This window comes from Bos indicus, chromosome 1, assembly GCF_029378745.1.
Source record: "Bos indicus isolate NIAB-ARS_2022 breed Sahiwal x Tharparkar chromosome 1, NIAB-ARS_B.indTharparkar_mat_pri_1.0, whole genome shotgun sequence".
NCBI classification, from domain to species: Eukaryota; Metazoa; Chordata; class Mammalia; order Artiodactyla; family Bovidae; genus Bos; species Bos indicus.
In genome coordinates this window covers 111,287,466-111,310,998 of record NC_091760.1, presented here as the reverse complement: position 1 = coordinate 111,310,998, position 23,533 = coordinate 111,287,466, and positions in this window count along the sequence as shown.

Genomic DNA, 23,533 nt, shown 5'->3' with positions numbered 1-23,533 from the left:
TATAATAGATTATTTAGATCAAGGGAATGCAGCCAGTGAGTGGCAGAGCCCTATTTAAACCTGTCTGCTAAATTCCAAACTCATACTCGAAAATCATTGGTCTCCAATTATTGTGATGATACATTCCCATAATTAAAAACTTCAGGGCATGTACTATAATCTATGTATATTTATTCATAAATTATATACATATATGTGTATACCTTCTTCTCCACTAATAAATTATATGCATTATAAAATAAATATGAAAATAGAGAAAGATGAAGCAAATAATTTTTATGTTTTAAAAATAAGAAATGTAGTGTTTTTATATTTATTAAATGTACATACATATTGTTGCTCTTGCTAAAAAATAATAGTATTAATAGCTGGTAAAAGTATATCATGACTGTATCTAAATGGAATATTCCCATCACTGACAAAGCTTACTAAATCATTATAGTAATTTTTTCATTCTTAACCATAGTTTTGGAATGTTTACTATCCACAGTAATCATCAAAGAAAAAGATATAAAAGGAATCCAAATTGGAAAAGAAGAAGTAAAACTGTAACTGTTTGCTGATAACCATGATACTATACATAGAAAATCCTTGCAGGATACAACATTAATACACAGAAATCTTTTGCATTTCTATACACTATCAATGAAAGATCAGAAAGAGAAATTAAGGAAATAATCCCATTTGCCGCTGCATCAAAAACAATAAAATATCTAGGAATAAATCTACCTATGGAAGAAAAAGACCTATACCCTGAAAATAAGATGTTGATGAAAGAAATAGAAGATAACACAAACGATGGATACACCATGTTCTTAGATTGGAAGAATCAATATTGTGAAAACAACTATACTACCCAAGACAATCTACTGATTCAATGCAATTCCTATCAAATTACCAACAGCATTTTTCACAGAACTAGAAAAAAATTTTTTTTTTTAATTTGCCTGGAAACACAAAAGATCCCAAAGAGCCAAAGCAATCCTAAGAAAGGCAAAAACAGAGCTGGAGGAATCTGGTTCCCTGGCTTCAGACTATCCTACAAAGCCACAGTAATCAAAGCAGTTTGGTACTGGTACAAAAACGGAAACATAGATCAATGGAACAGAATAGAAAGTCTAGAAATAAATGCATGCACCTATGGTCAATTAATCTATGACAAAGGAGGCAAGAATATACAATTGGAGAAAAGACAGTCTCTTCAATAAGTATGCTGGAAAACTGAACAGCTACATGTAAAGTAAAGAAATTAGAACATTCTCTAGCTTCTCAGGTGGTGCTAGTGGAAAGAACCCGCCTGCCAATGCAGGAGACAAAAGAGACGCAGGTTCAATCCCTGGATTGAGAAGATTCCTGGAGGAGGAAATGGCAATCCACTCCAGTATTCTTGTCTGGAGAATTCCACAGACAGAGGAGCCTGGTGGGCTACAGTCCATGGCATTGAAAAGAGTCCATGACTGAAGCGACCTAGCACACACCCAACATCTAACATACACAAAAATAAACTCAAAATGGATTAATGTCTTAAATGTAAGGCTGGATACTATAAAGGTCTTAGAGGAAAACAGGAAGAACACTCTATAAATTGCAGCGATATTTTTTTGATCCACCTCCTAGACTAATGAAAACTAAAAAATAAACAAGTGGGACTTAATTAACTTAAAAGCTTTTACACAGCCTTGGAAACCATAAACAAAACAAAAAGACAGTCCCCAGAATGGGAGAAAATATTTGCAAATGAAGCAGCTGACAAAGGATTAATCTCCAAAATATATAAGCAGCTCATGCAGCTCAATATCAGAAAAACAACCCAATCAAAAAAATTGGTAGAAGACCTAAATAGACATTGCTCCAAAGAAGACATACAGATGGTCAAAAAGCACATGAAAAGATACTCAATATCACTCAGTATTAGAGAAATGCAAATCAAAACTACAATGAGATATCACCTCACACTGGTCAGAATGGTCGTCATAAAAAAATCTACAAATGATAAATGCCGGAGAGAATGTGGAGAAAAAGGAACCCTCTTGCACTGTTGGTGGGAATGTAAGTTGACACAGCCACTATGGAAGACAGTAGAGAGATTCCCTAAAAAACTAGGAACAAAATTACCATATGACCCAGCAATCCCAGTACTGGGCATATACCTTGAGAAAACCATAGTTCAAAATGACACATGTACCCCAGTGTTCATTTTTTCACCCCAGTGTTCATTGCAGCTCTATTAACAATCATCAGGACATGGAGTCGACCAAGATGTCCATTGACAGATGAATGGATAAAGAAGATGTGGTATATATGTACAATGGAATATTACTCAGCCATTAAAAGGAATGAATACCTCACCTGTGGTGAGGTAGATGATCCTAGAGCCTGTTACACAGAGTGGCATAAGTTGGCAAGAGAAAAACAAATATCACATACTAACACATATCTGTGGAATCTGGAAAAATGCTGCTGTTGCTAAGTTGCTTCAGTAGTGTCCGACTCTGTGCAACCCCACAGACGGCAGCCTACCAGGCTCCTCCGTCCCTGGGATTCTCCAGGCAAGAATACTGGAGCGGGTTGCCATTTCCTTCTCCAATGCATGAAAGTGAAAAGTGAAAGTGAACTCGCTCAGTTGCGCCCAACTCTTAGCGACCCCATGGACTGCAGCCTACCAGGCTTCTCCATCCATGGGATGTTCCAGGCAAGAGTACTGGAGTGGGTTGCCATTGCCTTCTCCGAAAAAAATGCTACTGATGAACATATTTGCAGGGCAGCAGTGGAGAAGCTGACATGGGGAACAGACTTGTGGACACAGCAGGGGAAAGAGAAAGTGGGACGACTTGAGAGAGTAGCACTGACATACATACATTACCACGAGTAAAACAGATAGCTAATGAAAAGCTGCTGCATAATTCAGGGAGCCCACTCGGTGCTCTGTGAGGATGTAAAGGGGTGGAATATGGGGGTGAGGCAGGGAGGCTCATGAGGAAAGGGATATATGTATACTTATAGCTTATGCATGTTGCTATAGAGTAGAAACCAACACAACATTGTAAAGCTATTATCCTCCAATTAAAAATAAATTTAAATTAAAAAAAAATTTTGTATGGAAACACAAAAGTAATCCTGAGAAAGAAAAACAAAGCTGGAGGAATCTGGTGCCCTAGCTTAAGACTATATTACAAAGTCACAGCAATCAAAACAATTTGGTACTGGTACAAAAAACAGAAATAGAGATCAATGGAACAGGACAGAAAGCCCAGAAAAGCTAGTGGAGGTGACAGAATTCCAGTTGAGCTCTTTCAAATCCTGAAAGATGATGCTGTGAAAGTGCTGCACTCAATATGCCAGCAAATTTGGAAAACTCAGCAGTGGCCACAGGACTGGAAAAGGTCAGTTTTCATTCCAATCGCAAAGAAAGGCAATGCCAAAGAATGCTCAAACTACCCCACAATTGCACTCATCTCACACGCTGCTGCTGCTGCTGCTGCTAAGTGGCTTCAGTTGTGTCCGACTCTGTGCGACCCCATAGACGGCAGCCCACCAGGCCCCGCCATCCCTGGGATACTCCAGGCAAGAACACTGGAGTGGATTGCCATTTCCTCCTCCAATGCATGAAAGTGAAAAGGGAAAGTGAAGTCGCTCAGTCGTGTCTGACTCTTAGCCACCCCATTGACTGCAGCCTACCAGGCTCACATGCTAGTAAAGTAATGCTCAAAATTCTCCAAGCCAGGCTTCAGCAATATGTGAACCATGAATTTCCTGATGTTCAAGCTGGTTTTAGAAAAGGCAGAGGAACCAGAGATCAAATTGCCAACATCTGCTGGATCATGGAAAAAGCAAGAGAGTTCCAGAAAAACATCTATTTCTGTTTTATTGACTATGCCAAAGCCCTTGACTGTGTGGATCACAATAAACTGTGGAAAATTCTGAAAGAGATGGGAATACCAGACCACCTGATCTGCCTGTTGAGAAATTTGTATGCAGGTCAGGAAGCAAAAATTAGAACTGGACATGGAACAACAGACTGGTTCCAAATAGGAAAAGGAGTACATCAAGGCTGTATAATGTCACCCTGTTTATTAAACTTCTATTCAGAGTACATCATGAGAAACGCTGGACTGGAAGAAGCACAAGCAGGAATCAAGATTGCCAGGAGAAATATCCATAACCTCAGATATGCAGATGACACCACCCTTATGACAGAAAGTGAAGAGGAACTAAAAAGCCTCTTGATGAAGGTGAAAGTGGACAGTGAAAAAGTTGGCTTAAAGCTCAACATTCAGAAAACGAAGATCATGGCATCTGGTCCCATCACTTCATGGGAAAAGGATGGGGAAACAGTGGAAACAGTGTCAGACTTTATTTTTCTGGGCTCCAAAATCACTGCAGATGGTGACTGCAGCCATGAAATTAAAAGACGCTTACTCCTTGGAAGGAAAGTTATGACCAACCTAGATAGCATATTCAAAAGCAGAGACATTACTTTGCCAACAAAGGTTCGTCTAGTCAAGGCTATGGTTTCTCCAGTGGTTGTGTATGGATGTGAGAGTTGGACTGTGAAGAAAGCTGAGCACTGAAGAATTGATGCTTTTGAACTGTGGTGTTGGAGAAGACTCTTGAGAGTCCCTTGGACTGCAAGGAGATCCAACCAGTCCATTCTGAAGGAGATCAGCCCTGGGATTTCTTTGGAGGGAATGATGCTAAAGCTGAAACTCCAGTACTTTGGCCACCTCATGCGAAGAGTTGACTCATTGGAAAAGACTCTGATGCTGGGAGGGATTGGGGGCAAGAGAAGAAGGGGACGCCAGAGGATGAGATGGCTGGATGGCATCATTGACTCGATGGACGTGAGTCTGAGTGAACTCCGGGAGTTGTTGATGGACAGGGAGGCCTGGCGTGCTGCAATTCATGGGGTCCCAAAGAGTCGGACATGACTGAGCGACTGATCTGATCTGTTCTGATGGTCAATGAATCTGCAACAAAGAAGACAAGAATATATAATGGTGAAAAGAGTCCCTTCAATAAGTGGTAATGGGAAAACTGGACAGCTACATGTAAAAGAATGAAACTAACACATTCTCTAACACCACACAGAAAAATAAATGCAAAATGGATTAAAGACCTAAATGTAAGGCTGGATACTATAAAATTCTTAGAGGAACACATATGTAGAACATTCTTTGATATAAATTGCTGCAAAATCTTTTGTGAGCCTAGAATAATGAGCCACCTCCTAGAGCAATGAAAATTTAAAAAAACAAGGCAGATCTAATTAACTTTACAGCTCTTGTACAGCAAAGGAAACCATAAGCAAAAAGGCAACCAACAAAAAGGGATAAAATATTTGCAAACGAAGTGACCAACAAGGGATTAATCTCCAAAATATATAAACAGCTCATGAAGCTCAAGATAAAAAAACCAAACAACCCAATCAAATAATGGGCAGATCTATATAGATATTTCTTTAAAGAAGACATATAGTCAAAAAATACATGAAAAGTTACTCATTATTCAGTTCAGTTCAGTTCAGTTCAGTTCAGTTGCTCAGTCGTGTCCGACTTTTTGCGACCCCATGAATCGCAGCACGCCAGGCCTCCCTGTCCATCACCAACTCCAGGAGTTCACTCAGACTCACGTCCATCGAGTCAGTGATGCCATCCAGCCATCTCATCCTCTGTCCTCCCCTTCTCCTCTTGCCCCGGATCCCTCCCAGCATCAGAGTCTTTTCCAATGAGTCAACTCCTCCCATGAGGTGGCCAAAGTACTGGAGTTTCAGCTTTAGCATCATTCCTTCCAAAGAACTCCAAGGGCTGATCTCCTTCAGAATGGACTGGTTGGATCTCCTTGCAGTCCAAGGGACTCTCAAGAGTCTTCTCCAACACCACAGTTCAAAAGCATCGATTCTCTGGTGCTCAGCTTTCTTCACAGTCCAACTCTCACATCCATACATGACCACAGGAAAAACCATAGCCTTGACTAGACGGACCTTTGTTGGCAAAGTAATGTCTCTGCTTTTGAATATGCTATCTAGGTTGGTCATAACTTTTCTTCCAAGGAGTAAGCGTCTTTTAATTTCATGGCTGCAGTCACCACCTGCAGTGATTTTGGAGCCCAGAAAAATAAAGTCTGACACTGTTTCCACTGTTTCCCCATCTATTTCCCATGAAGTGATGGGACCAGATGCCATGATCTTTGTTTTCTGAATGTTGAGCTTTAAGCCAACTTTTTCACTCTCCTCTTTCACCTTCATCAAGAGGCTTTTTAGAAAAAAAAAAAAATAGGCTTTTTAGTTCCTCTTCACTTTCTGCCATAAGGGTGGTGTCATCTGCATATCTGAGGTTATTGATATTTCTCCCGGCAAACTTGATTCCAGCTTGTGCTTTCTCCAGCCCAGCGTTTCTCATGAGGTACTCTGCATAGAAGTCAAATAAGCAGGGTGACAATATACAGCCTTGACGTACTCCTTTTCCTATTTGGAACCAGTCTGTTGCTCCATGTCCAGTTCTAACTGTTGCTTCCTGACCTGCATACAGATTTCTCAAGAGGCAGATCAGGTGGTCTGGTATTCCCATCTCTTTCAGAATTTTCCACAGTTGATTGTGATCCACACAGTCAAAGGCTTTGTCATAGTCAATAAAGCAGAAATAGATGTTTTTCTGGAACTTTCTTGCTTTTTCGATGATCCAGCGGATGTTGGCAATTTGATCTCTGGTTCCTCTGCTTTTTCTAAAACCAGCTTGAACAACTGGAAGTTCATGGTTCACGTATTGCTGAAGCCTGGCTTGGAGAATTTTGAGCATTACTTTACTAGCATGTGAGATGAGTGCAATTGTGGAACACAATTCAAAACTACAATGAGATACCACCTCACACCAGTCAGAATGGCCATCATCAAAAAATGTTAATAATAAATGCTAGAGAGCGTGTGGAGAAAAGGGAACCTTCTTACACTGTTGGTGGGAATGTAAGTTGGCACAACCATTATGAAGAATATGGAGATTTCTTAAAAAAAAAAAAAAGTAAATAAATAGACCTACCATATGATCCAGCTTGCACAAGCTTCTATCCCCATTCATCAGAGGGGAGACAGAAGAAGCAAGAACTGCATTCCCACAGCCTCCAGAATGAACACTACAATCACAGAAAGCTAACCAAAATGACCACATGGATCACAGCCTTGTATAACTCAGTGATGCTGGGAGACATACGTGTGGGGCCACCTGAGATGGACAGGTCATGGTGAAGAGTTCTGACAAAATGTGGTCCACCGGAGAAGGCAATGACTCCAGTAGTCTTGCCTTGAGAACCGCATAAACAGTATGAAAATGCAAAAAGATACAACACGGACGATGAGCCTGTCAGTTCAGTAGGTGTCAGAGAAATAGCTCCAGAAAGAATATAGAGGCTGGGCCAAAGTGGAAATGATACCCAGTTGTGAATGTGTCTGGTGGTAAAAGTAAAATCTGATGCTGTAAAGAACAATATTGCATAGGAACCTTGAATGTTAGGTCCATTATGTGTGCTAAGTCGCTTCATTTGTGTCTGACTCTTTGCGGCACCATGGACTGTAGCCTCCCAGTCTCCTATGTCCTTGAGATTCTCCAGGCAAGAATACTGGAGTGGGTTGCCATGCACTTCTCCAGGGTATCTTCCAAACCCAGGGGTCAAAGCTGCATCTCTTACATCTCCTGCATTGAGAGGAGGGTTCTTTACCACTAGCGCCACCTGGGTAAATTGGACGTAGTCAAGCAGGAGATGGCAAGAGTGGACATCAACCTTTTAGGAATCAGTGAACTAAAACGGATGGGAATGGGTAAATTTAATTCAGACGACCATTATATCTACTACTGTGGGTAAGAATCCCTTAGAAGAAATGGAATAGTCCTCATAGTCAACAAGAGTCTGAAATGCAGTACTTGGGTGCAATCTCAAAAATGAAAGAATGATCTTGGTTTATTTCCAAGGCAAAGCATTCAATATCATAGTAATTCAAGTCTACGCCCCAGTCACCAATGCTGAAGAAGATGAAGTTGAACAGTTCTATGAAGACCTCTGAAACCTTCTAGAACTACACCAGAAAAGATGTCCTTTTCATCATAGGGGATTGGAATGCAAAAGTAGGAAGTCAAGAGATACCCGGAATAACAGGCAAGTTTGGCCTTGGAGTACAAAATGAAGCAGGGCAAAGGCTAACAGAGTTTTGCCAAGAGAATGCACTGGTCATAGCAAACATGCTCTTCCAACAATACAAGAGACAACTGTAGAGTTGTTGGACATCACCAGATAGTCAATACTGAATCAGATTGATTATATTCCTTGCCGTCAAAGATGGAGAAGTTCTATACAGTCAGCCAAAACAGGACCTGGAGCTGACTGTGGCTCAGATCATGAACTCCTTATTGCAAAATTCAGTCTTAAATTGAAGAAAGTAGGGAAAACCACTAGACCATTCAAGTATGACCTAAAACAAATCCCTTATTATTATACAGTGGAGGTGACAAATAGATTCAAGGGATTAGATCTGGTAGAGTGCTGAAGAACTATGGACAGAGGTTCATAACACTGTACAGGAAGCAATGACCAAAACCAAAAGAAAAAAATTCAAGAAGGCCAAACGGTTGTCTGAGGAAGACTTACAAATAGCTGTGAAAAGAAGACAAGTGAAAAGCAAAAGAGAAAGGGAAAGATATACCCAACTGAATGCAGAGTTCCAGAGAATAGAAAGGAGAGATAAGCCTTTTTAAGTGAACAATGTGAAGAAATATAGGAAAATGATAAAATGGGAAAGACTAAAAAATTGGAGATATCAAGGGAACATTTCATACAAGGATGGGCACAATAAAGGATAGAAACGGCAAGAACCTAACAGAAGCAGAAGAGATTAAGAAGAGATGGCAAGAATACACAGAAGAACTGTATAAAAAAGGCCTTAATGACCCAGATAACTATGATGGTGTGGTCACTCACCTAGAGCCAGACATCCTGGAGTGTGAAGTCAAGCGGGCCTTAGGAAGCATCACTACAAACAAAGCTAGGGGAGGCAGGGGAATTTCCTCTGAGCTATTTCAAATCCTAAAAGATGATGCTGTTAAAGTGCTGAACTCAATATGCTAGCAGATTTGGAAAACTCAGCAGGGGTCACAGGACTGGAGAGGGTCAGTTTTCATTCCAGTCCCAAAGAAAGGTAATGCCAAAGAATGTTCCCCATCTATTTCCCATGAAGTGGTGGGACCAGATGCCATGATCTTCGTTTTCTGAATGTTGAGCTTTAAGCCAACTTTTTCACTCTCCACTTTCACTTTCATCAACAGGCTTTTGAGTTCCTCTTCACTTTCTGTCATAAGGGTGGTGTCATCTGCATAACTGAGGTTTTTGAGATTTCTCCTGGCAATCTTGATTCCAGCTTGTGCATCTTCCAGCCCAGCGTTTCTCATGATGTACTCTGCATAGAAGTTAAATAAGCAGGGTGACAATATACAGCCTTGACGTACTCCTTTTCCCATTTGGAACCAGTCTGTTTTTCCATGTCCAGTTCTAACTGTTGCTTCCTGACCTGCATACAGATTTCTCAAGAGGCAGATCAGGTGGTCTGGTATTCCCATCTCTTTCAGAATTTTCCACAGTTTATTGTGATCCACACAGTCAAAGGCTTTAGCATAGTCAATAAAGCAGAAATAGATGTTTTTCTGGAACTCTCTTGCTTTTTCGATGATCCAGCAGATGTTGGCAATTTGATCTCTGGTTCCTCTGCCTTTGCTAAAACCAGCTTGAACATCAGGAAGTTTATGGTTCACATATTGCTGAAGCCTGGCTTGGAGAATTTTGAGCATTACTTTACTAGCGTGTGAGATGAGTGCAATTGTGTGGTAGTTTGAGCTTTCTTTGGCATTGCTTTTCTTTGGGATTGGAATGAAAACTGACCTTTTCCAGTCCTGTGGCCACTGCTGAGTTTTCCAAATTTGCTGGCATATTGAGTGCAGCACTTTCACAGCATCATCTTTCAGGATTTGAAAGAGCTCAACTGGAATTCCATCACCTCCATTAGCTTTGTTTGGAGTGATGCTTTCTAAGGCCCACTTGACTTCACATTCCAGGATGTCTGGCTCTAGGTCAGTGATCACACCATCGTGATTATCTGGGTCGTGAAGATCTTTTTGTACAGTTCTTCTGTGTATTCTTGCCATCTCTTCTTAATATCTTCTGCTTCTGTTAGGTCCATACCATTTCTGTCCTTTATCGAGCCCATCTTTGCACGAAATGTTTCCTTGGTATCTCTAATTTTCTTGAAGAGATCTCTAGTCTTTCCCATTCTGTTGTTTTCCTCTATTTCTTTGCATTGATCACTGAAGAAGGCTTTATCTCTTCTTGCTATTCTTTGGAACTCTGCATTCAGATGCTTATATCTTTCCTTTGCTCCTTTGTTTTTCACTTCTCTTCTTTTCACAGCTATTTGTAAGGCCTCCCCAGACAGCCATTTTGCTCTTTTGCATTTCTTTTCCATGGGGATGGTCTTGATCCCTGACTCCTGTACAGTGTCACAAACCTCATTCCATAGTTCATCAGGCACTCTATCTATCAGATCTAGGCCCTTAAATCTATTTCTCACTTCTACTGTATAATCATAAGGGATTTGATTTAGGTCATACCTGAATGGTCTAGTGGTTTTCTCTACTTTCTTCAGTTTAAGTCTGAATTTGGTAATAAGGAGTTCATGATCTGAGCCACAGTCAGCTCCTGGTCTTGTTTTTGCTGACTGTATAGAGCTTCTCCATCTTTGGCTGCAAAGAATATAATCAATCTGATTTCGGTGTTGACCATCTGGTGATGTCCATGTGTAGAGTCTTCTCTTGTGTTGTTGGAAGAGGGTGTTTTCTATGATCAGTGCATTTTCTTGGCAAAACTCTAGTCTTTGCCCTGCTTCATTCTGTATTCCAAGGCCAAATTTGTCTGCTACTCCAGGAGTTTCTTGACTTCCTACTTTTGCATTCCAGTCCCCTATAATGAAAAGGACATCTTTTTTTGGGTGTTAGTTGTAGAAGGTCTTGTAGGTCTTCATAGTACCCTTCAACTTCAGCTTCTTCAGAGTTACTGGTTGGGGCATAGACTTGGATTACTGTGATATTGAATGGTTTGCCTTGGAAATGAACAGATATCATTCTGTTGTTTTTGAGATTGCATCCAAGTACTGCATTTCGGACTCTTTTGTTGACCATGATGGCTACTCCATTTCTTCTGAGGGATTCCTGCCCACAGTAGTAGATATAATAGTCATCTGAGTTAAATTCACCCATTCCAGTCCATTTGAGTTCGCTGATTCCTAGAATGTCGACATTCACTCTTGCCATCTCTTGTTTGACCACTTGCAATTTGCCTTGATTCATGGACCTGACATTCCAGGTTCCTATGTAATATTGCTCTTTACAGAATCAGACCTTGCTTCTGTCACCAGTCACATCCACAGCTGGGTATTGTTTTTGCTTTGACTCCACCCCTTCATTCTTTCTGGAGTTATTTCTCCACTGATCTCCAGTAGCATATTGGGCACCTACTGACCTGGGGAGTTCCTCTTTCAGTATCCTATCATTTTTCCTTTTCATACTGTTCATGGTGTTCTCAAGGCAAGAATACTGAAGTGGTTTGCCATTCCCTTCTCCAGTAGACCACATTCTGTCAGATCTCTCCACCGTGACTCGCCCATCTTGGGTTGCCCCACAGGCATGGCTTAGTTTCATTGAGTTAGACAAGGCTGTGGTCCAGTGTGATTAGATTGACTAGTTTTCTCTGAGTATGGTTTCAGTGTGTCTGCCCTCTGATGCCCTCTTGCAACACCTACCATCTTACTTGGGTTTCTCTCACCTTGGGTGTTGAGTATCTCTTCACGGCTACTCCAGCAAAGCGCAGCCACTGCTCCTTACCTTGGATGAGGGGTATCTCCTCACCGCCTCCCTTCCTGACCTTCAACGTGGGATAGCTCCTCTAGGCCCTCCTGCGCCCGCGCAGCCACGGTCCTAGGATGCGGGGTTGGTCCTCCCGGCAGCCGCCCCTGACGTCGGATGCAGGGTACTAAATCTTAATACCTTTTTTTTCATTTTTAAACTCCTTAGACAAAATTTTCTGTTGAAATTCAGCTAATAAATATTCATACTTCTAGATGTCAGTCATTCTTGCAAACTAATAAAAAGGTGTTGTATTTTATATTTTTAGTGTATAGCTTTAAATTCCATCAAAACTCTTCATTTAGATGACTTTTAAACGGAAATCTTCAATTTAAAATGTTTCTAAGAATGTACATGAGGACATTTTTATGTGATATACTTTTTTTTTAGAAACAGAATTACATGAAATGGAAACACATCAAAATATTCTTTTTCAAAATGTTCTCTCCAAAGTAGATGTCTTGTGAAATATATAAGTATTTTTGTGCAATGTTTAAAAGTGAAAAGACAATTTCACTTGAAAAGACAAAATTTCTTGCTTTGTGTTTTTTCAAAAATATCTTTTAGGTCACTAGTGTCAGCTATTTGTCATCCGAAGGAAAGTCAGCAACTTTGAAACATTAGTGTTTTCATAAAATAAAAATGTATAACTCATTTTTAATGCTACCGTTCTTTTAAGCATTTTTGTCAGAAGATAACCAGTGAACCTACATATGAGACTAAGATTTTCATGGTCACAATCCTCCACACCCAACTTGTAAAATTTTACAAAAATAAAATTATTTAGACAGGGTTTGGCAAATGTTTTCTATAAGAGCTTTGGTAGCAAATATATTAGGTTTTCCAGATCATATAGTCTCTTGCAACTACTTAGTTCAGCTGTTGATAATACTAAGAAGATGATAGTAAACCAAGGAGCATGGCTGTGGAAATAAAACTTTATTTACAAAAACAGGTATCAGCTGGGATTTGGTTGTGGCTATAGTTTGCCAACACAAGACTTAGGGTGATGTAATCCTTAAATCCACTCAACCAAGCACAGATAACCTGCCATATGTTACTCCAATAGGGAAAAGAGTGCTAGCGTCTCCATCTGCTCTGGGAACCTCTCACTTTTTCCTGAGGGTACCACGCCTACAGTGCATGATGTGTGCCCATCCAACAGACAGGCCTGGGTTCAGTTCAGTCGCTCAGTCGTGTCCGACTCTTCGCGACCCCATGAACCACAGCACGCCAGGCCTCCCTGTCCATTAGCCTATGTCAAAATTCAAGGCTGGGGAAACAAGATTTTTCTTAAACAGTTTTAGCTTAAAATGAATGTAAATAGATGTTCCAAATTTTTGTCTTTCATCTCTATTGATCATTTTTTACACCCCACTTTTGAGATCTTCATTCAGAACTATAGCACATCTGCCTGTGAAAGCAGGTCACTGAAATAAAAGGGGAGATGAAGTGAAGGAGCGGGTGTTTACTGCCTCTAACACCGGCCATCTTTCAGATGGTGGGTGGCACGGGGGAAGCAATGTAGTGGCTCCCTTCAAGGACGAAGGTCGAGGACCACAGATGAACCAGTGGAAGAAGAAACAAAATAGGGCCTGAGCTTTGGACAGACTTTCTCATCACTATCCAGACTCTTTTGTTGTAATTTAATTAAAGGTATGTCTCTACCACTAGACTGGGAGCTCCGTGATGGTATCTTTGTATCTTCAGTAACTGTTTTTTTTTTTTAAGAAACCAAGTGTCATGAACCGTCAATAAATAATATTTGTTGAGTGAGTGAATACAGAGGTAACAGAAGAAGAGCCACAAAATTTGCAACTCTTTCTTAGGGAATAAGGTTAATGTAAGATTAGCTAAAACAAGACTTCTCTGGTGGTTCAGATGATAAAGAACCCGCCTGCCAATGTAGGAGACCTGGGTTTGATCCCCGGGTTGGGAAGATCCCTTGGAGAAGGAAATAGCTACCCACTCCAGTATTCTTGCCTGGAGAATTCCATGAACAGAGGAGCCTGGCGGGCTATAGTCCGTGGGGTCACAAAGAGTTGAACACAACTGAGCGACTAACACTTTCCTTTTCAAAATAAGACACATAAAAATATAAGGCAGTTTATGTCTCCAAAGTGTCCCTGTGCATCTCAGCACCACTTCACTGAGGGAGGGAGGGAAGAAATCACAGTGACTCAGGAGAAAGGGATATTTCACCATCATCAGGAGATGTGCTACAAGAGGAGATGCAAGGTAAGCGTAAGCCAGGTTTTTTCACAGATAGTTAAAGTGGCAATGATTTAGTTGATTTGATCAACACGGATTGCAGAACTGGAAAATTCTGGTAAAACACAACCTACTTCATGCCAAATTATGTGGTTTGTTTAGATTTACTGAACTGGAAAATGCCAAATCCCTTTTCACTTGGCACCACGTGAATATTACCTACAATGATTAAGGGCAGAGTCCCAGACCGTGTCAAAACGCCAGCCAGCTGATGACGTGTGGTCCTCAACCAAGGTGTGGCTTCCCCTGAAAATAAAGGCTAATGCTGTCTTCTGTATTTCATGTGTTTGAGCTGGTGTCATTTTATATATCTCAAGCGTTGTTAAGCCTGGACATTATTTGTCAATTAAGACTCTTCCAGTCATGCTAATCTTAGTGAGCCTTATCTATAGGTTTTGTGTGCTCTCTCAGCTCAGCTCTCTAAAAACTCCTGCTGAATCAACATATTCATTCTCTTTGGGATAGGGAAATGGACCAGTTTGAAATGGAGTGAACAGAAGTGTGGGTAGAATGTGAAAGTAGGAAATTAATGTTACTTTACAAGTAGCAAAGCATTCAGCTTGGAGAAGAAAAGCTAAACTCTAGTCCCAGCTTTTCTGATAGCTTCATCCAAGTTACCCAGCCATTATAGTCTTCGGTTTCCTTACCTATCAGATGACTGAGTCAGGTCTCTACTCAACCTTCTATGATTCTAAGACAAATGAAGACATAAGTCTGTCATTAATACTGAAGACCTTGACCTTAGTGACATAATATGCTTCATGAAGTCATGTGACTCAGGGTTGTGAATCTAAAGAGGAATCTCAAAAATAGAAGGTGGAAAATACAAGTCGAAACCCAGATTATTCACTCTCCCTGATCTCCACAGGACTTGCAAACATTTACTGCCTGTATGAGCAGCCCTTCTTGGGGTCAACCAATCTTAGTCTTGATTTCTAGAGTTTTGTCTGAATTATTCTCTTTCTTAGGTTTCTCTCTCTCCACATCCACTAGCCAGTGCCCGCACCACAACTCTTTCCTTTCCTCCTCCAAGAATACAAGAAAATGTGTGTTTGCAAGGGCCACTAAAGCCTGCCCTGAAACCTGATCATGAGGACAGGGTACCCTGATCTGGAGTGGGCCCAGTCCTCGCCAGTGACCCACTTTTTAATAGATAACAGACTGCCACCTGGAAAGGCCTTCAGGGATATTTACTCTGGCCTCCTCCTCTGGGGCTCAGGCGGCAGTGCAAGCCTGGGAGCCCAAGGTTCCAACACACCTTTCATCAGTGCTGTGCTAGCTTCCAGGAGCGGGGAACCTCTGCCAAGAATGGACGGCATTCTCTTCTTGAATGGAGCATTCAAAGCTGCTGCCACGTGTTGAAGGTGAACCCTTTCTGTCCCTTGTGCCCCTCCTTGGTCAGGCTGTGCTCTGACTCAGCTTCACATGCAGCTGTTCCCTGGAGTGTTACCATAGTTTTTATTTTTTTCCCTAATGAGCCATTTCTCCTTTCTGCAGCCCCACTGGGACTCAAACCTCAGGCCATTCTGCTAATTCCCCAGGCTCTGCCTTGGCTTGGCTTCTCACAGCCACCTTGCAGCTGATGGAAATTCCACCTACAAGCAAATTAATTCCTCATGCTTCTACTAGATACATATTTAATGCATTTTTAAAATAGATACTGAATGTCATTTCCATGGCTATTGCAGATTATCGATGGCAAATTTTTTCAATAAAACTTTTATATGCATATATTATTTATTTAACATGGGGCAGATTTTATTACCATGAAGAATAGAGGTTATAAGTATTATTTGCTGTCCTCCCTGGCACAGTGATGTAGGGAACCATACAGACTATGTTCTGAACACAGCATCTGAAGACATTTGATTTCCATCATATTTCTTAAAAATTTTCTAGTAGCTTAAGACTCTTATCAGGCCATAATTATAAATGGACCAGAACATGAAATAGCTGTGAGAGCTCAGAAAAATATTCCTGCTGGAACAAGTTCATTCTTAGAAAGCCAGGCCTCTTATAACTTAGAAGATTATAGTATTGTATATGCATTAGAAGGTATTTTTCAAGAAAAATCTTTTCCAGTTCTTCTTCTGAACACTGGTCAGCTCAGTTGTTCAAATCTTCAAATGGATTAGAAATGAGTGCACTGTATTCCAAAAAAGGAGGCCCATTCTAAGAGAAAATGCCTTTCCTACAACATGTCCTAAACTCACTCTCACTGAAGCCATGTCCAAGCCTGATTGAGAAATGCCCACACATAGCCAAGGAGACGATTACACACTGATGTTAAGAGGTTTTCCACTTTCAACATTTAAAATTCTTTCCAGCCAGAACTGTGATGTGTGAGTACACATGAAAAGATCTTTGTGTGAAGATTATATATAATTATACTGCAATGCTCTATTTTCAACACATTTATCAAATAGCTAAGACACACACAAGGTGAAAAATGCTGAAGTTACAAAAGAATATATAGTATTTCTCTAATTCTCCCCTAACCCCTGCTGAGGCAAAATTTTATGAGTTTCTTATATACCCTTCCAAATATAATGTCTCTATTTTTTTTAAAGATTATAGCATAGTAAACATAATTCTTGAATGTTTTTCCCTGCCTTAAATTTATCTTGAATCTCAACCTTATTCTTAATGACAACAAAGTGTTCTCTCATATGAATGTTTCATAATTTATTTAGCCAATCCCCTAGTGATGAACTTTCGGGCTGTTCACAGTCTTTTGCTATTACAAACTATACTGTGATAAACATCCATATGTACACACACACACACACACACACACACACCTTCCTGCATATATGCCATTGTTTCTACAGAATAAATTTCTACAAGTAGGGTTGTTGGGTCTAAAGGATAATTCTTTTTTTTTTTTAAGCCTCATATTACAGCTTGCAGGATCTTAGCTCCCCCTGAAGGGATTGAACCCAGGCCCTGGCAGTGAAAGTGCCAAGTACTAACCACTGGGCCATCAGGGAATTTCTAATAATGCATTTTTAATTTTAGTAGATATTGCAATTTTGACCTTAGAGACTGAACCAATTTACCAGTATTCCTTGCCTACCTCCCTCAACTCAAAAAAGAAAAAGTATGAAAGAGCAATGCTTTCCTAATCTCTGCTCTATTTGATTTTGTATTTGTGGAATTCCTTTAAATACAGAGAATATCAGAACACGATACAACTGACATAATATTGTCATTCACGTCTTCACTCAAATGTTATTCCCTCCAAAACTTCCCTGACCGCCCAACACACACATCCTCAGGCACACTCTAGCCCATTCCCTTGGTCCCCAACCTTTTTGACACCAGGGACTGGTTTCATGGAAGATAATTTTTCCAAAGACCGGGGTTGGGGGGAATAGTTTCAGGATGATTCAAGTGCATTTCATTTACTGTGCACTTTTATTTCTACTATTGTTGTATCAGCTCCACCTCAGATCATCAGGCATTTGATCCCCGAGGCTGGGAATCCCTGCATTATCCTTTGTGTATCACCATCATTTGTAACTATCAGAGAATTACCTTGCTTCTTTTTTATCTCCCTCTACCCTGCCACCATCTACTAGAAGGTAAGCCTTGGGAGGGCAGGAAGCACAATGACCCAGTACTTTGAACAGAATCTGGCATAAAACTGGCACTCAGTGTGCATGTGTTGAATGAAGCCCTGGCTTCAAAGATACCTCTGGTACAAAGGATGCACATATGCGCTGGGATAACTTTCCGGAGCCCTCAAACAAGAGAGGGGTGGTTGGTGCTGCTTAGAGGAGTTTTTAACCCATTTTGAGAATATTTTACAGGCCTCAGAGAGAAAACAAAGCCCCTACAATTTTGAGGAAAACAAATTGGGCTGGTAGAGACCATCCAATTCTTTGATTTGGAACAAATTAAAATTTGAGCAAAAATAAAATTTGAAATTGAACAAAAATAAATCGCATTATCCTTCATTTTAAGCAAACTATGTGTCAAAGTGTCAATCACTTTTCAAACATTTGTAAAGTGGCTTGAAGAACATCAAGCACCATTGCTCTATTAAGAGCCTAGAGAGATCTTCTTCATGAAAAATAAAGCAGCAGTTTTGGACTTTCAGTTCATAAAGTACCCTGTTTTGAGGAAGTTCTGTCTGGCGGTATCTGTTGTGGAGGTGATTCACTGAATACAGGTGGTAATAAATGAGTGTTTGTCGAAGGGGTGTTTCTAAATCCTCTAAGGGTTATGCGCTGGGTCCCGGGTGTGGCTGGCAGCCTCAGCTAGGCCTAATTAATTAGACTCAGCCGTGTGGGAAACTTTAGTAATGACTGTTGGTATGAACATTTCTTGCCGCCCATTAACTGGCTTGGCACCAGGAACGCATGAAAATGTCATTTGAGCTTTCTGGACGTTATATATTCTGGGATATACAGGGCAATGCCATGTGAATTTTCCCATTGGAAAAGATTTCTCAGTCTTAATGCAGGAAGTAGGTTCATCTTCATTGCTAAAGAAAGTACATTTTTCAGAATTCTTAGAGAAGCCTGCTAACTCAGTTCCTTATATAGCAATTGCATGTAGGCTTTCAGGAGCCAGTGCCAAGTCAAGGGGGAGGCTTCTGGGGTTTAGACCCTTTAATCCTCGTTAGTCACCTTTGCCAGTTCTTTAAACAGACAGTGTGTTTTCTCAAGCTTAAAGTGTTACGAAAGCACAGCTTCTAGAATAAGTCTCCCAGCTGACCCCCACCTCCAGCTGCAAGTCCCCCATGCACCTCCAAAGAGTAGTCCTGAAGTCACCCCCCAGGCCTAGTTCTCCATATCTGAAGACCCTGGAGAAAGCAGCCATTACAGGGCCATCTGTCCAAAGACAGCCTCAGTTGTCAGCTCTCTACTTCCTCCCCACCAGACATACCACCTCCAGGGAATTCATTCCTGGCAGCCTTTCACAGGGGTTTCCCTGGTGACTCAGTGGTAAAGAATTCACCGGCCAATGCGGGGGACATGGGTTTAATCCCAGATCTGCGAAGATCCTACATGCCGTGGAGCAACTAAGCCCCTGCACCACAACTATTAAATTCCGCATGCTCTAGAGCCCGTGCTCTGCAATAAGAGAAGCCGCCTGTGCACCGCAACTAAGGGTAGCCCCTGCCCACTGCAACTAGAGAAAGCCAACAGAGACCCAAAAGTCAAAATTAAATTTTTTAAAAAGATGTAGGGACCGAAGTTGATCTGAAGGATTCTAGATAACTCCGTTCCATATATTTTTCAGACCTTTTGTAAAATACCCTTCAAAGAAAAATGAAGGGTATATTTATGTAAGAAATATACACGCTTTTGGAAAAAGGTAACGCTAAAATCCTGTCCCAGTTAAGATTCTCCAATATATTTCCATACCGGTTGTCAAACATCTGTCTGCCTGCCTTAGATTTTCTGTCCAGGAAGTAAGAATTTTCCCAAGTGACTTAAATTGCCTAAGGGGAAAAGGTGGAGAGAGAGACATACTTCCTGGCATGTGGAATGAGGAGTGAGGTTATGATTCCCACTCATATGATCCACTGAATCTTTCTGAAACCAAATGCCCTCTAATTAAGAAAGCTGCCCCTTTAGAAAGGCTCATCTCGCCAAGCCCAGCCTAGGTCCTCCCCTTTGAATGAATACCAAATAAGAACCGGTATCTCCACTCAGCTGTGCCGAGGTGACGGCACAAGATTAAGGATGAGGCTTTCTCTGTAGTTTTAAATCCTCTACAGAACTGTTCTGTCAAGGACCTGTGGATGGGTTTCCAGGGCAGCTGTGACTATAGTCTAACCCTGCATCAAGTTTGTATGAGAAAAGCCCATATGGGTTTATTACCTTGGTCAGCTGGGGTCACCAATACAGGATACTCAGTGGCCTAAACCAACGGTCTGCCACATTTTGGGCACCAGGGACCTGTTTCACAGAAGACAATTTTTCTGTGGACTGGCGATGGGGGATGATTCAAGAGTATTACATTCATTGTGCACTTTGTTTCTATAATTATTACATCAGCTCTACCTCAGATCATCAGGTATTAGATTTTGGAGGTTGGGGATCCCTGACTTAAAAAACAAACTTATTTTCTCACCGTTCTGGGGGCTGGAAGTCAAGATCAGAGTGCCAGTTTGGCCTGACTCTGGTGAAGACTCTCCCTGATTTGTGAATGGTCATGTTCTTACTGTGCCAGAAAGAGAAGAAAGAAACAAAAATATGAGGGCCCCACCCGAAAGGCCATACTCCTACTACCACCACTCTAGGAGGTACAGGACTCATAAAGGCACAAGCCAGCCAAGGCCCAACTGTCAGCATTGAGGCTAACAGAACACAGCCCAGATTCCTCATCCTTCATCTAGTATTTACTGAGCCCCTACCATGAGTCAGGAGCAGGTCTCGGCACTGGCCATACAACAGCCAAGAAAACATCAACATTCCCTGCCTTTGTAAAGCTTCCAGTTTATATATTCCACCAAAAGCCTGGCCCTCAATAATTCCAACACAGAGCTGGAGGCTTTGACAAGCTGAGGTTCTGAGCACTCAATCAGTGCTGCATTTTTAAAATGTGCATTGCCTCATGTTTCTTCCCTTTGTCAAATTTTGAGCCACCCTGGGAGTACATGCTGTTCAGAGGTGGAGCTGCCCAAGGTGGGAGCAGAGGCCCAGGAGCCTCACCCCATGAGTGCTGCTCGGTCTGTGGCTGACAGTGCTTGCTGTGCAGCTGTTGGGCTGCACACTGCACGGCTGCAAGCCTTGTAGTCATCCAGCCCAGAGACTGAAGAACGAGCCCAGAACAGAGACAGAGATGCCAGTGGCTTATCAGACAGCGGGAGCCTTACTCAGAGTCCCAGAGAGGCACCCCGCCTAGTGTGGCAGACGACAGTGGGCAGGATGTGGCTGCCATCGTCATTACTCTGGCGAGATCTTCTGGGGGAATTAATATCAGGTGGGCTCAGTTACCAGGAACTACTTATGCCCTCTAATTAAGAGAACTGGGTAGTCATGTGAGAGAAGCAGGACCTGGTCGAGCTGGGGATACAGAGGACAAGAGGATAGCCATCTTGAACGTCCTGACCATACAAGGACCCTGAATCAGAAAGTTCCACCATGTCCCCATTTCTTCACTGACACAGAGGGGATGATGCTGTTTACCTGCATCCTAGGGATGTGTGTGAATTTTCCCACCAGTCAGAGACTGGAAAGATGGAAGGACAAGTAAATGAGATTTACAACTTGCCTTCATGCAGCTCACTTGCTGCCTGCCTTTTAGAAGATTCACGTGTAAACACAGGACCGTGTAATTAACCTATGTCAACACCAGATGAACAAAAGCACAGGGCTGAGGAGGGCCAGGTGGCCCAGGAGAGAGACATTCGGGCGGGCTTTGTGAAAGAAAGAGCCCTTTCCCCTGGCTCCTTATTCAAATCCCTTCAAGGGAGGAATGACCTACTAAATGTGGACAAATAGTTCCCAGAACTGCTGAGTTTCTTACACACAGGAAAAACAAAATGTTACCCCTGGCAGGCATTTATTTTCCAAGAAGCCATGAGTAGCCACTGGCTATGGGCATTTGTCCAGATACTTCAGGTGGAAGTTGCAATTACCTGAATTACCCCCAACAAATTCTGTGATATGGTGATGTCTGATGATGTCTGCTATGTTAAGTGGGGCGTGGGAGACACATTGTGTTTGGCCCTGTGATTGCTGACGGAGATGGGGGATGGGTGGCCATTAATGGTTAAATTGCTATCTCCCACTTTGTCCAATGTTTTTCTTCACTTGGGGAAATAACAAATATTGTGATAAGATGAATAAAGCAACTTTAAAACAGTGTGAGAGAAAGCCACGTTGCTGTAATAGTAATGAAAAATGCAAAGGTAAACTTCACGTGAAATTAAGACATAAAAACCACAATGTGCTATCACCTTACTCCTATCAGAATGGCCATCAACAAAAGAACACAAATAACAAATGTTGGTGAGGATGCAGAGAAAAGGGAACCCTTGTACACTACTGATGGGAAAGTAGACTGGTACAGTCACTTTGGGAAAGAGTATAGAGGTTTCTCAAAAAAAAAAAAAAAAAAAGGCTAAAAACAGAACTACCATATGACCCAAGTATTCTACTCATGGGTATGTATCCAAACAAAAATACCAATTTGAAAAGATACATGAACCTCAACGTTCATAGCAGCATTACTTACATCTGCCAAGATATGGGAGCAACCTAAGTGTCTATCAACAGGTAAATGGATAAAGATGTGACCTACATATACAACAGAATACTATTCAACCATAAAAAGAATGAAAATTTGCCACTTAAAACAACATGGATGGACTTGGAGGATATTATACTAAGTGAAATCAGTTAGAGAAGGACAAATACTGTATGAAATTAACTTATATGTGGAACATAAAAATAAAAAACTAGTGAATATAACAAAAAAGAAACAGACTCAGATATAGAGAACAAACTGGTAGTTATCAGTTTGGGGAGAAGGAAGAGGGGAGGGACAAGATAGGGATAGGGGATTAACATATACAAACTATTGTGTATAAAATAAATAAGCTATGGGGATATATTACAACACAGGGAATATAGTCAATATTTTATAACTATAAAATATCCCCTCTCAAAAAAAGAAAATGGTCCATTTTATTTCTACATTGTTTTGAACTGGTGTCCTAACTGAATAAAACATAATTTGAAGCAGCATAAAAAAATAAATTACAAGGATTTATTGTACAGCACAGGAAATATAGCCAATACTTTATGATAACAATAAATGAAGTATACCCTTTAAAAATTGTGAATCGATATGTTATACACCTGTAACATATAATATTATACACTAACTATATCTCAATTTAAAAAAAAAGGACATAACGAGCTTGAAGATTGTCAGAGCAAGATGTGGCATCACTAAGGGACCATCTCCCCAGGACTCTCCCACAATTTAAAAGGAACTTCCTGTCCTCCCTCCTCCTCTCCTTCCTGTCCTCCCTTCTTTCCCCTCTTTGTTCTTAACCATGATTAACAGGTTTTAGTGCTTTAGGTAAAAAGTGACACCTTTTGACCTCTCTGCCCTCTGAGGTGTTCCAAGTGGGTCTCCTACCCAGTGCAACCAAACAGTAACGAGATATACTTCCAAGTCTGGCTCCTGAGATAAGTCTCACCACTTTGTAGTCAAAGGGCATTGTTTATGGGAGGGAGTCGGCAGGCAGGCTAGTGACCCCTCGGGAACGTGAGCTCTGGTAAGCTTCACAGTAAGCCAGCTTCCGCCATGGGAAAGCCCTTCCTTCTAGAAGACCAGGCGGACGTGCAGTAGGATCAGATGCT